Raw genomic sequence first — 15,265 nt, 5'->3', positions numbered from 1 at the left:
GCTCTCTGAGAACAGAAATTAATTTTGATTATGTTCATAACTCTGTATTACCATTTAAGATTTTAATGAGTATATTTAATCTATTTCTGTGCGATTAGAAATAGATAAAAAAGATAAAGCAATGAGCTAATTAACCATACACCTGTTGTCACTTGCTGAGGGGACGGTTTTACACATCTTAACTTAGTGAATAAAACATAGGGAAATCTCAGTGAAGGCCTGTGTGAAGGGGCTGTATATTCGGGAAAGTCCTGAGCCTTCATTATGAATGTACTTCTGCTTCAGAGACATCATGTCCAATGGATTTTCCACGGCAGGGAATGCAGACATAGAAACACATTCAAAATGAATGAAGCTCCACCTGCCCTCATATACTGGGGAATTCTGTGTTCTTGAAGGATTCATATGCCTATATAAACTCTCATTGAGATCATTTGCCAAGAAAAGTTAGTTTGAATATTTATTCAACAATTTTGTTTTGCAGTATATGTAAATTCCTCCTGTGTGTGGTGTTCAAGCATGGTATTCAAATGAAACATTGTACATCAGTGAAAATTTCTTGGACATTGGCATTGTATTAGTTGACATGTTTGTATTGTGGAGGTACTGCATTCAATCTCTCCATGGGGCATTGGAGCAAAGTGACAGGTTTTTTGACAAAGATTGATTGGTTTTCTGCTTTGGAATAATGTCCAAGGATTTCAGAATGAAGATGGTTCATTTACACCAGGAAGGAGAAGGCTACAAAAAGCTCTCTCAATGTTTCAAACTACCTATTTTCACTGTCAGGAACATTATTAGAAAATGGAAGATAAATGGAACAGTTGAGGTCGTGGCACGGTCTGGAAGACCAAGAAAGATTTCAGATAGAATAGTCCTATGACATGGTGAAGAATGTTCAGAAGAACCCACACATCACTGCAAAGGGCTGCAAAAAAGAGTAGCAGACGCAGGTCTAGCTGCTCACGGGACAACAATACAAAATACTTTAAACAACAAAGCACTAAATGGCAGAGTTGGCAGAAATAAGAAACTTAACACACATTAAGCGTCTGAAGTATGCATAAGAAAACATTGAGAACCCTAAAGCCTTTTGGAACAATGTGCTTTGGACTGACAAAACTTTTTGGCCATCATCAAAGAAGGTATGTTTGGAGAAATAAGGGTGAAGCCTTTGTAGAGAAGAACACCTTGCCAACTGTTAAGCATGGAGGTGGTGGATCCATTATGATTTTGGGTTGTGTGGCAGCTGGGGGCACAGGAAATATGGTGTGATTAGATGGAAGAATGGATTCCAACAAATATCAAGAAATTCTAGAGGCTAATGTCAAATGTCAGTCCCGACATTGAAGTTGAAGGGAGGTTGGGTATTCCAGCAAGGCAATGATCTGAAGCATACCTTGAAATCAACCATGAAGTACCTCCAGGCAAGACTGACGAAGGTTTTGGAATGGCCACCACAGTCCCCAGACTTGAATATTATTGACAATCTGTGAAGAGATCTCAAACATGCCATACATGCAAGGAGGCCAAAGAATATTTCTGAGCTAGAGGTGTTCTGCCAGGAAGAATGGGGAAAAATTCCAAAAGCGAGAATTGCTTAGCTACAGGAGGCATTTATAAGCTGTTGTAGTTGCCCGAGTTAAAAGGCTTTGGCTGCTTTTTTTTTTTTACCAGGGGGGCCCAAATTTTTGCACACCGCTGTATCTGTCAAACCATACCTCACATGTAGCAATTTGTTTATAATAGTTAATCATGAATGGTTCAATAGCTATATTTAGTTTGGATGTGTGGAAGGCATAAATCGTTTTGGCGCTTCTGTCGATTGGTCAGAAAGAATGCTGCACTGGAGCCCTATCCCATTGGCAGAATATAAATAATCAAACCACATGACAGAAAATCCACAAAGGCCAACAAACAAAAGTAGGGGAAATTACATTTTTTCCATCATTTTGACTTGTACAGTATTAGTGGAAGGGTTAATTTTTTCTTAGCAAACAGAATTTGGCAAATTAATTTTATATTTGCAGCCTTAATAGGGAAGACACACTTGTACAGCACCAATAAAATGTGAAGTAATGATCATTTTAAAATAAATTTTACTTAATTAACATTTACCATCACATCAATGTAATCAATGCTTGAACACTGTAATCAATACCTCCACTTACAAGAGGTGAAGACTGGAAAGTGGAGTCAAAATCGAAAGTTTACGCCATTGTGTTGATCTCTGGAAGTTCAATGCCATGGATGAATTGACTTTTGGGAATATCAGAGCCAAATTTCTTAACCAAATATTTGTGATAAGAATTTCCAAAATCTGTTCAGTGTAATAAAAAAAATGATATGCCCATATAAATAGGCCCTTTAGGTAGCATTGCATATCTTTTGACTATCTTTTGATAAGAGTTTAATTGAGAATTAAGCTCATATCACGTTCACATGTATCACACATTTTAACCTCTATGTAAGATAAATTAATCTGGGGTATTAAATCCAAACTTAAAGGGGAAGATGGCTTGGGTCTGATGAAATTATTGCCCATATTCCAGACTTATTCAAGGATAAGACTGCATCGAGAAGATTGTCCCTTCATTTAACAAAATACAACAATAAATTAATTACCTTGTTGATCATTCAACCAATTTAATTGAAGTGTGATCTTTTCTGTTTTACACAGTTTGGAAAGTTAATTTGTTTTCATGTTTTTGATCAAAATTGTGATCGTTGTGTCAAAACTATTTTTTAGGATTGTGGGGCATCTGCTGCTCGGTCAACAGGGGCCTGAAAATGTAATCACAGAGAGAGGGAGGAAGCGAAAACGAGTGATTCTTCGCAAGGCAATCATTGAGGGGAGTGACAGATGGACACAGAGCAGAGGAAGGGTCAGATAGGGCAGGCTATTCTCGTATTCTGCCGGACACTGCATCAGACCTCGGAGAGGAGTTGCCAGGAAGCTGTGATGTGCAGAGTCAGCAGTTTGGCTTCCATTTTCCATGAGACCAAAACAATGGGAGAGAAGTGAGTGCTACCAGAAAGGCAGCCATTTTGACACGAAAGCCCTTGCATTAGGAAACAGCACTCCCCATTTTGTAGCCAAATGCGATTTTTTGAACCACAGAGGACCGGTGCGGTTTTCTAATCTCGTTATAGTGATTCAGTACATACAGCACGGCTCTACCCCAACCCAACTGCCCACCCCGGGGATCCCTGAAGCAATCGAACCTGTGCTTGAATTCTTGTACATTTTCCTGGGATGAGGAGGAGGTATCAAGGGTGTCTGGCCCCTGAGACACAGAGAAAAAAAACTATCCCGCATTCTTAACATTATCACTGTTGGGGGATCTCACAGATGCAACATACACGCGTGCACACACACACACACACACACACAGTCACAAGCGAGCACACACACACACACACACACACAGCAGCCTGTGCACCCTTATAAGCAGCCCTTTACCGGTTTGAGCAAATAACTATTTTCATTCATTCGCAAGTCTAAAGCACAAGAACTGACTGACCTACAATCAGCACCGCCATATTGTGGCGTGAGAAAATGGTCGCTGCTGATGTATTTTTTTCAGTCGCTCTCATGGTCTGTTTATCCACAGCTTTGGCCCTGCTGCACAAGGCAGCTGAATCGAGGTCAGTGCATCATTGAAACGACACATTTCCTGCACTCCTGAGGGAGGCCCGGAAATGTACACTGCGGACCTTCTATATCACACAGCGCGGTGTGCAATATCTGCAAAGGCACAGTGTTCCTCATGCACTATTTACGACGCGCACGTACAACACTCCTCCTCGTGCTTTCCACACCTCAACGCACTGTTGTGCATTTGGGAACTAATTCTACTATATATAGTTTCCGGCAGTATCCTTGAAAAGCAGCTAATTGAGAGGTATATTGATTTTTAAGTGTCATTTATTGATTTTGTCCTGGATACTGTAAGCAGCAACTGCCAATGCAGGGTGCAGTTAGCTTCCAATAATGTATTTGTCACTTAAATTCAAGGAAGGATTTGAATAATTCAAATCTTTTCCCAACAAATGATTTTCAGAACATCTCGAGAATGTTAAGAAAGTTCCCAGCACATACTATACGTAGTTTCCTGTGTCTCTTCGATGTTATCTTTATGTCACAAGGAACATTAAAGGAGTGCCCTTAATAAATTACATTATTCAGTTTAATTGTTCCAAAATATTGTTCCATTTTATTTTCAAGCATTATTCAAGTTTTTATGTCTTCAAAAAAAAAAAGAATTTCAGTTTGTTAAAAAAACAAAACAATTTGAGTTGTGGATGGTAATTCAGGAATCTCCATGTGCAAAAGAAAATCATTTGGAACATTCTTAAAGGTCTTGACACATAACATTTATGACACAACATTATTATGCTTTCATGATAAATCGTAACCACCAGGGGAAGTTACCAGTAAGGTACTATGCACCATAACTGAAACATTTTTCTGTGGGTTTGACAGATCTTCTTCGGAACCATAAATACAATATCTGTTAAGAATGTTTGGGCAACATCCATCTATTGTGGCTGGGTTGTCAAAAAATAAGTGTGTATCATCTCATAACATCTGTATTCCACTACTCCTCTTTTATCCTTGTTTTGGTTTGTGATGACAGAAGTCATATTTACTGTGTCACAAGATTACCTCCAGTGGACAAGTGTTCAGTACTCTAAATGTTTCACTGCTCCAAAACAATCCACACATTTGAAATACAAACAATAAACAGCCATGGAGTAGGCTTACTAACAGCAAGCTTAGAGCCTTTCATGGGCCATAAGCATCTGAACACCTGCTATGTGTTGGCAGTCTGTTTTTGGATTCAACTGCAAGGACCCAATTTCAAATTCAAAGGAGAATTATAAAACCTACAATATTTGTCTCATTAATGGATCTGGAATTAAGGTGTGCCTACAGGCTCAGTGTTGAGAAAAATGCTCAATTTCAGCAAATTGATTCAACAGTCCTATAAAAAATTAACCAGAAACATCCCAAAATTCATTGCGCGAAACTGGTGTCAAACCTGAGATTTATCTTGAGGAACTCAAATCTACTCTGTTGCAGTTTCATAAAACAACATTTAGGACCCTGATATCAACTTCAGGTCCTGACCTTGACATTCTTTCCATATGCTGTCAAACACATGCTGTCATTCCCAATGGAGAATGTTGATGGATTTCTTTACTTGACTGAAATGGTGACGATGAGCAGGTGGGCCCAACACGAGTTGTCAAAAAAAGAATGAAAAAGAAACTATTGCAGAAGAAATGCCTGAAGCTGGTCTGGTTACTAAATGTTTGAAGATCTGTTCAAACAAAGACAGAGGAAAGCCATTAAGGATGTCTGTGTCTCTGAACCAAAGGTCTCAACATCCTTTACAAGCAAGAACAAGGGTGTTTGAAAGAAAAAACGGAATACAGGCAGAGCTGGGGCATGAACGAATATCTCTCACAAGGCTGTTAGTCGGGTGAAACCGCCGTATAAACAGGTCAGGTGTTCTGTGTTTGAGGAGGATCTAACCATGCTGTAGGAGCTTCTGTTTGGCAATCATTGCACTGTGGCAACTGTTCATAGCACAGGTTTATCTCAGCTGGTATCAACCTGACATTAAAATAGCACAATATGAACCCCAACATTAATCCCAAAGTCCTACAGCAAAATATTAACCTCAGCATTAACCCCACATTAACAAAGCACAATATTAACCCCAACATTAACCCACATTAACATTGTACAATATTAGTTCTGACACCTTGCCTTAATACAATACAATTACAGCCATCTATGGCTGACGGTCTGCAGTGGAGGAACACAGACCTGAAATTATTGTACTTATTGGATAACTTATTCATAAAATATATGAGTTCAATTAAAAACATACTGTCATATGACATCAGAACAAACACATTAACTGAACAGTCTTCATAATATGCATTTGAATATGATTATTTTATTCAATAAACATTCATCTTTAACTTAAAACGGAATGCATGAATGTAAGTCAACTTTGTGAAGAACAATTACTTAGTGAGGTCAGGCCAAATGTTGACTGAATCCAAGCATTGGTAATAATCTCACTTGGTAAAACTTTCAAGGAATATTTCCTCTACATTGTAAATACGTCTATAATGAGGGCATGGCAAATTGGATTATGCACAGGGCATTTTCTTGATTCAATGAGAATTTTAATTGCATAGATGTGAAACGTCTCTATCCCATTCCAGTGTCTCAGGTGGTGCAGTGACTGCACGCTACAGCTTGGCTGAACCCCTCCATTTTGTTCAATATGCCCTGGGCATATTTGCAGATCAATTACAATCACTATAAGGCACCATTTTCTGTGTCTGTTTGAATAATAATTTGTATGTGTTTAATAAGACAAGAAGAAGAAGGACATTTTTTAAATAAAATCCATAATATTGGTTTAATTAATGACTTTAAAGTGAAGACGTGCCTGCAGGTTCAGGGGTGAGAAAACTGATGCTAATTTTGTTTGGTTGCAGCTAATTGAGCTAGCACTCCCATGAAAAGATGAAGTGGGGACTCAGCATGTGTGTATATCATTATCAAGTTACTGCCTGCCCCTGTACAAAATGGGGAGGAAGAAAAATTCTCCCATTCTCTCTCTCTCTCGCTCATTTTCCCTCTCTCTCTCTCTCTTTCTCTTCCTCCCTCCCTCACACACACCCAGAGGCATACTGACACACTCTCATGGACACATACACACTCACACACACATTACATAAACGGCCGCTGAGGTCCTAGTTTGGATTTCTTTCCTCATTTTGCCCAAGGGATCAGAGTACGTCCTAACACATGTTAAAAATTCATACCGCAAGTAACTGCAAATCCAGTTGAAACAACAGTGCTGTAAATAACAATGTTTAATTCACTGGGCTCCAAGGATGGGAGAATTTGTAACACATCAATCTGGAAGCTCCAGAAAACACAAAGTATCATGTTTTTAAAAGAGAGTGCAGCGTGCAATTTGTCTAGGTAACAACAGACACCTCTGTGTTGCAAATCTATAGTTACAGAATTGTCTTTCATTCATTTTTTTGTTCATACTTATGAGATTACTGATAAAAGCGGCGCAAACTAGCACAGACACAGCAGAGTGTTCTGTATTCAGCACCCACTGACTTAATTCAGTAGTGCAGCATAAGGATTTCAGATCTGGAATAAGGAAGTCTTTTCAGGTATCCATTAGCATGACACTTAACCTGAATTTCTTCATTAAATTGGAATGTGTATAATTGGGTTTTATGTTAAAATGTAAGATGTGTGGGTTGCTCTGGATAGAAGCTTCCGCTAAACGGCTAAATGTGAAGACAAAAATGTCTTTGCTATCCCTCGTGCCGATTTAAATACACGGAGGAAGCGCTTTTACCTTCTCTATGCCTTGTCTTTGGAATTAAATTCCAAGCCATATCACAGGTGGAGCTACAATTTTCTCTTTTAAATCAGGCATTAAGGCTTACCTGTTAGTGTGCATGTGTTCCTCTTACATTAGCTTGGACTGATTATTTGCCTTCATTTAAATCTTGGAAAAGGCCTTGGGTTGCTCAAATGAAGAGTGGTACATAAGATACTGTTGTGTTTTATTATATCTTGGGTAGCTACACATAACACCAGTCTTAAGCAACATGTAGGATAGCTGCTCACTATAAATGTCGTCAAGACGTGGGGGCCTATTGAAAGATAAAACAATTTTTAATAATAAAAGGAGTATCTTTATGGTAAAATCTAATTTGGGTATTGCTGAACTTTATGGTCAATGGTCATTTTGTTAATTGATCCTGCACTTAAGTAAATCATAACTTGCACCAAAATTATGTTTAATCCTGGTTATTAATTTACGGATTAAAAAACAATTTTGGTCCAAGTTACTTGCTGATTTCTGTGTGAATATTGAAATTTTTAATACCTATAAATTGATTATTTGCTCATTATGAATCACCTTATCAAAGAGTTAATGCAAAGGTAAAAACATAAAATAAAATAGATTAAGCATTAGACAAACATCTAGATTACACATAATATGTTTTAATCTACAATCTAATCAAATTTATAAACAATACAATTAATTCAGGCATATTTAGGCATTATGTAGCTGGTCTACTGTCTATTGCCAGTGGTGCTGACAACCAACAAATTTCACCAGCTAGCTCCTTACTTCACCACTTGCCTATACTCACCATAATGGTGAGGAAAGTGATATTTCTGTCTTCATTTTAAGTTGTCCATATCATGAGAGTGCAAACTAATAGAGAAGTGTTCAGGAAACCCAAAGCAATCATCTTTCACTGCGCGGGATTACCATGTCAAAGCCAGAGGGTGCCCATTCAGGGGCAGGGATTAAGTGCCTGCTACGGTAATCTTGTTGGAGTGAGGCTTTTTCCCCCCTCCATTACCAGCCATGACACTGTTCACTTGCATAACCAGCTCTCTCGCTGGGGACTGCCGTAATACAAACGGGTATGCACCACATGCCCCCGTCTGATAGACGGCTGTTCCTTCACGTTTTTTGTGACACAAAATCCACAGTATTTGTTCTTAACAGTCATTTACTGGCCAAATACAGTGTATGCGAGTGCTTGTTTTTTGTCCTGGCAATGAATCTTTTGGCAAGTTTATGATTCCTCAAAATTGACTCACTGGACTACACTTGTGAAATTATCAGTATATCAAAGTTAAAGATAATAAGTTAAAGTCAAAGTTAAAAATCACTTAATCAGGGAATTTAATCAATTCTTCATAACCATATGAACACGTCTTAAAATATATATTCCAAAAAATGTATTATATTTTAATAAAATTGTGTATCCTCAGAGTATTGTCACACTGAAGTTTTTCCTATTCACTTCCTGGAAAACAAGATTTTACATCATTGTGTACCAGTGGGCGGTCATGTCGATCAAGTGTCTGCCAATTTTCTGTTCCCCTCCAATCAATGACATCGACTCCCCGCCCTTCAAAGATTTCCCCGAAAGATCTGTTTCTCTTTTGTATACATCGTATTGAGGAAGCTAGTACTGTTCTAACTTCCATTTCAGCTTGTGTATAATGACGAATATTGGTTAAGAGGAGGCCCATATGTTCACATTTCACTGCAGCCTACAGTTTTCAGCAATTGATAGGATTTTTGCGCAGTGAAGATCATTATGCTCACAGTGTGTGTCTACGGCTGATTCATCTTTCTTGTGTGGGGCTGGAGCAGTCGGACACCTCACATCTAACCAGTGAGGCGTGTCTAATTTAAACTGAAATGCCATATGACATTTTCTGAGAGTCATAACAAGCCTACGTCATTGTGAGGCATGAATCATTTAGTAATCCTTCTTTGGTTATTGTCTGCAACCCGAGTGACCCCGAGTGGCCATATAGGGATTCCCATGGTCAGCAATAAAGCTCAGGTAGATGGTGGCATAAACAATGCTTTATTTGTCTTCAAGGGACTAATGTGTGCCAAGAAACCTTCCCAATACCATTACACCACCACCACCAGCCTGAACCGTTAGGATAGGTCCAAGGATTTATGTTGTTTATGCCAAATTCTGACCCTACCATCTGCGTGTCACAGCAGAGATTTGTCAGACCTGGCAGTGTTTTTGCAATCTTCGACTGTCAGGTTTTGGTGAGCCTGCGCCAACTGTAGCCTCAGTTTCCTATTCTTAGCCGACAGGATCGGATCCTGGTGCGGTCTTCTGCTGCTGTAGCCCATCGTCTTTAAGGTTTGACATTGTTCAGAGATGCTCTCCTGCATCTCACTGTTCCAACGCATAGTTATTTGAGTTACTGTCGCCTTCCCGTCAGCTTGAACGTCAGTCTGGCCCTTCTCTTCTGACCTCTCTCATTAATCAGGCATTTACGCCCACAGAACTGCCGCTCACTGGATCTTTTGTTTTTGCACCATTCTCTGTAAACTCAACTGTTGTGCCTGAAAATCCCTGTTTCAGCAGTTTGAGATACTCAAACCATTCCTTCCATGGTGGAAGTCACTTAGATCACATTTCTTCCCCTTTCTGATGTTTGGTCTGAACAACAACTCAACCTCTTGCTCATGTCTGCATGCTTTTATGCATTTTGCTGCTACATGATTGGTTTATTATAGTAGATATTTGTATATCAACAAGCTGGTGAACAGGTCTACTAAATAAAGTGGTCACTGAGTGTAAACAATGAATTTGCAATGGTTCAAGCAAAACCTCAACAACCACAATCATATTGTATTCAGTAAAAATTATTTAAGTCCCCCGATATTTAGGGCCCAAAAGTAATCTGACAAATTAAGATAACATGAATGTACAATAGACATCGCCAGATGCTGGGTATCTTCCCTGTTGATGCTCTGCCAAGCCTGTACTATAGTCATATTCAGGTACTGTTTGTTTTTATAAAGTGAGCCTCATCTTCAATTAGATTCAGGATGGATTTAGTCAGTAAAGGACCTTCCAGTTTTGGCCCTGAAGACCTCCTTATTGCTTTAGCAGTGTGTTTAGGGGCACTGTCCTGCAGCAAGGTGAAGTGCCATCCAATGAGTTTTGAGGCATTTGGTCGGATCTGAGCAGACTGAAAGTATTCTTTGGTCATCCACTATAGTGGTCTTCCATGCTCAACCAGGTGGCTTGCTACTGTTGAGCTGACCAGTGGCTTCTTGCTTCCTAACAATGTATCAAAGAGTTGATTTTGACACACACAATGTTTTGGCTTGGTCTCTGATAGATGTATTATTATTATTATTATTATTATTATTATTATTATTATTATTATTTCAGCCTTTATTGATGGGCTGCTTCACCGACACATGTATTTGATCCTTATATTGAGAAACAACAGCAACAGCCTCCAGCAGCATATATTGTTATACATCTGACTGAACAATAGCTAAATTTGATTTTTTAATGAATGGAAAATGGGATCACGTATAATTAGTATCAGGGATTCTACTGACATTCCCATTTTTTTTGTTAAATATTGATCAAGTAATATCATTTTCCTTAAATGACTCAACGTCATACTCCAGGGGACAGGACTATGCTCTTAAAGAGGAATATAATGATTTTTGAATACATATACATTACCCTTCATTGCCATTTTCACCATTTCCATGGGAATAGTGAATGGGAAGGGTCTAGGAAAACCATTTTATGAACCCAGCCTTATTTTATGAGCTCATAAGAACGTGCTGAATTGTTCATAGTGTTAATTGAACTAACACAGGCAAGGGTATCTTAATGTTGGGACATGCATATTTGTATGTGTTTGTGAATGTGCGTGTGTTGGGGGGGGGGGGGGGGGGGGGGCGGGGGGGGCGTGTAGTTTCCTGTCATTTTGTCAATTTCACTCACTCATTCACAAAACTGGATACCATTGAGGAAAAACTGACTGAATGGAGACGGGGAGCCATGTGTAAATGACATACCATTGTCCAATAAATTATTTAAATTCAACTAGTGAACATGAACATGAATAGATATACGTCCTGGCTTCTTTTAAACACCATGCATGTGAATATGAAACGGGTATTCGTTCAGGGAGACCTCATGAAACGGAGCCTTCTCAACGAGGGGTAGAAGCATGGCACGGCAGAACAGAGTTGAAAAATGCGCCACATTCTTCGCCATAGAGAGTGTGCTAGATTGGGAGGAGGGGGAGGGTTTTTATTTATTTATTCTCCATATAAGGGAAGAGGTGTTATGGTGCGGGTGCCTGTCCCGGTGACCGCCCGTCTGCATCTCTAATGGCATCCGCCGCTGCTGCTGGCGTTACTTCACTTGGAAGGGCCGCCGTTTTCCAATCAAAGGGGTCCACGGAACGAGACGACTCCTCCTGGAGCGTAACAGCTGGGGTGATACGGTGACATATGGGCCATACGTGTGCTGCCACATTCCAACACTGGCTTACCTCTCAGTTGCTGCAGCACGAGCACACTGATGAATACATTGGCTCGACGTAGCATACAATTAATATTTGATTTGAATATGCCAATATTAGGCGCAATAAAGACGACTATTCTCTATGCTCACAATTAAGTTTCCATTTGCTATAGTGTGTGCCGTAATGTACAAGCTTTATAGGCCTATATGTGGTCGTGTAGATTACTTTAATGTTTAATATGATTCGCCAGTCATCGGCCAGATCATTGCAGCCACCGATTGCCCGACACCTGCGCATAGAATCGTAAGAGACACCGCCATCTTTTTAGTCACAGTTGTTAAGGAGAGACTTGAAGCGATTATACTTAAAATCAGTTGATTAAATGCGTTGATTAAAACAGTTTTCCAGTATGCATTATTACACACGAGATGGAAGACAATTGTCGTGTAATCGTCAAACTAAACTAAATTGTAATCTAGAAGAATGTAATGTGACCTGTAGTGTACAGCAAAAACGGGACTATGGAAATTACGTGAGGTAAAGTAGCATTAGAACTCGGCCCTTTATCTAAAAAACTAATTCATTATGCTTTTGGGGGAACAGTTAAGGAGTCAGTTCCTCTCCATACCGCATTTTTTTCAGAGACGTGTGAACCAATCACGCAGAAAACAGAGCTTTTTGGATAGAACACACTGAGCAATCCAAAGACAGACGACCCTAATAAAACAAAGACAATGCGTCAAGATCTCATCATAACTCGGGGGACACCCCGAAACATTGTCACCACAATCAAGCCGATGTAAGCCGCATTAAGCGAGCAGAAGCATGCAGCGTGCCAACACATTGCTTGCCGAAACGCAGGCTGCAGTAAACAAGTAGGCTAAACCTTAAGCAAAAGACAAAAGCCCACACACTTGATCAAACATGCCAACCAAAACAGCTCGAAATTAATATATAGTACTCGTACCATTATAAAACATGAATAAATATGAAATGAAACCCAGCATAATCGTTCTTTCTTTTCGGATTTGGAAATTGTGTGCCCTCAAAATGCGCAACATGCGGCACAGTCGCGCTTCAAGAATTCACATTTCTGGCTTCCTTATGGGCTATATCTGACTGGGTTTCGACCCTTCATTATGTGTTTTGTTATATGTTATATTAACCGTGCGTTTCCCTGCTTTGCTATTCAATGGGTATTGTCGTCATGTTTAGACGAAATATAGGATAAGCCACAGAAAACCAATCAAGATAAACAATAGCATACTCGACGATCAGCACGTAGACATCATTTGTTTTAGTTTCAAGTATTGTATACAACCTCGTGTGTTTTATGTATACATGAACTGATGCCTGCCATTCGTTAAAGCCTTCAGTTAATAATAATACAGGGGTTGAAAATGTATATTGATGCGATAGATAGGCTACCAATACGTGACCTCAATAACAGGCATGCATCACAACTGAAATGTCTGGACACAATCTAATACTTCGTATCAGATTTGTGCAGTATATTACCGCCTATGCAGGCATTAATTTGCAACGAAGCTTTAATTCAAGGTGATGATGACGAAATATGTCTTAATACGGTATGCAACAAAACTGACGATGCACATTACATTTACAGGTTCACCAGTTGCCATATAAAATTATACGATGTCAAGTGTTGCTTAAATCGGAGGATTAGACTGTCCGATGTGGGTGTTGGGGGGGTTGCGGGGTTCCCTTAGGCATGTGACGTGCGGGGTCGGTGTACAGTTTTCAGTGGATTGCTGACACGATTCAGTCGTGAGAGAAAAAAATAATTAAAAAGCGAGCGCTATATTTCAGTTACCCTGCATGAATCACAACCGCCCACTACCTCCCCTCCCCCTTCGCCCCCACCCCCACACATTTTACCCTTGCCTCCGCCCTAACTTTCCATCAGGAAGCCTTAAACCGTCATATTTACAACCTAGCTAAACCTAAATATCTTTTTCGCGGCCATTTTTTATTTTAAGAATGCAACAAAAGGGAAGGGACGCTAACTTAAGGAAACATTCGCTATGTCTGACAGAATCATCTCACAATCAACACTGTTCCTCCTGATCACAACTATACTGTGTCGCAGTTTATTTGCAGGGACATCCCAGTAATCGATCATTAGCCTACGGACGAAATCTCGCACTGCTCCTCCTCCTGCGTTATCCTCTCCAAGAGTCAGCAATATCCCATTCATTCCGCATAATGCTCGGTAGAAATCATTAACCGCAAGACTAGATATATTTATTGCCCGTTGGGCACGACTTATATTGGCTGTTTCATTCTTATACTGCGGCGGGAATGGCGGTGCAAAACATAATCTATCTGTCGGCAACCGTCTGCATCAGTCAGTCGAGTAGACATGCGCAAAATCCCCGAAATCCTTTTAAAAGATCCATGCCTTCGTTTACAGGATGGTAGCAAAACGTAAAGCCACATTTGAAACGACATTAAACAACCATTTGTAAACGATTCTATGTTTCTTTTCTATGTTGAGTCTCCATTTTCTCGCTCTAGCTTCTTACAGTTAAGCGTTCTCCAAGGTGCTGAAACAAATCGCCCACACCCAACGCGTTAGCACACTGCGTTTAAACATCTGCTATTTTAAAGGTCTATTCTTTCTAGCTTACGTGTCAATGACAGGACAGTAATGAAATGGTGCAAATGCACAAAGCTTTATATTAGTTATAGCTACTTTGTACAACGCTATCAAAACAACACAATTGAATTTCCTAGCAGCTGTCGCCTTTCAGAACCCAAGGAATTGAGCTGCGTAAAGGACAAATCTGAATGTTACTGAAAACAAACAAAATACGAAATATAATTCGCTAAATTATTCCCCATGTTTGTTTATCTTAAAGCCCATTCATTAAAGTAATAAAAAGAAGAAGAAAAAAGGAGAAAAATCTTCACATACCTGAGCTAGTGTGAGGTGGATCGCAGTCAGTTCAGGAAAGGAAATGTCTGCCGGTTTCAACAGCGACTGATATCCCACCTCCTTCTATCGGTACTGGCTTGCTGCAAAGGAACTGCGTGTGGTGGATACTGACCACCTAGATGCTTCTTCAACAGGAAGCAGTTCTGCCCTCACCAAAGATGGCTGCACTCTCTGACGTCAACACCTTTTAATAGATAGCCAGGCCTCTATGGGAGGGAGTTGTTAGCTTGACTCATCAGCAGTTGCTGGCGTAGGCTTCGATATTCACCTTTTATTCATTCCATAATAATACCGTTCTGAGAGAAAGACTCGTATGCAGAAACGGCTGATTAGGCTTTCTACAGCATTAACATATTTTTGTCTTTCTCTGTTATTTAAAACAAATCTACAAGTCGACATGTATA

General features: G+C 39.7%; 1 protein-coding gene across 1 annotated transcript in view; it reads right to left on the bottom strand.

Moving 5' to 3' along the window:
* snap25b (synaptosome associated protein 25b) overlaps positions 1 to 14,999 on the bottom strand; it is a 46,149-nt gene extending 31,150 nt beyond the window's left edge. Inside the window, exon 1 of the mRNA XM_061258054.1 lies at positions 14,841 to 14,999. The gene's annotated coding sequence lies outside the window, so the exon portion shown is untranslated. The remainder of the gene's footprint in view (positions 1 to 14,840) is intronic.
* Between the last annotated feature and the right edge of the window lie 266 nt (positions 15,000 to 15,265).

This window comes from Conger conger, chromosome 1, assembly GCF_963514075.1.
Source record: "Conger conger chromosome 1, fConCon1.1, whole genome shotgun sequence".
NCBI classification, from domain to species: domain Eukaryota; kingdom Metazoa; phylum Chordata; class Actinopteri; order Anguilliformes; family Congridae; genus Conger; species Conger conger.
Note: the sequence above shows the minus strand (reverse complement) of the source record. Positions and strands in the feature narration are given on the sequence as shown.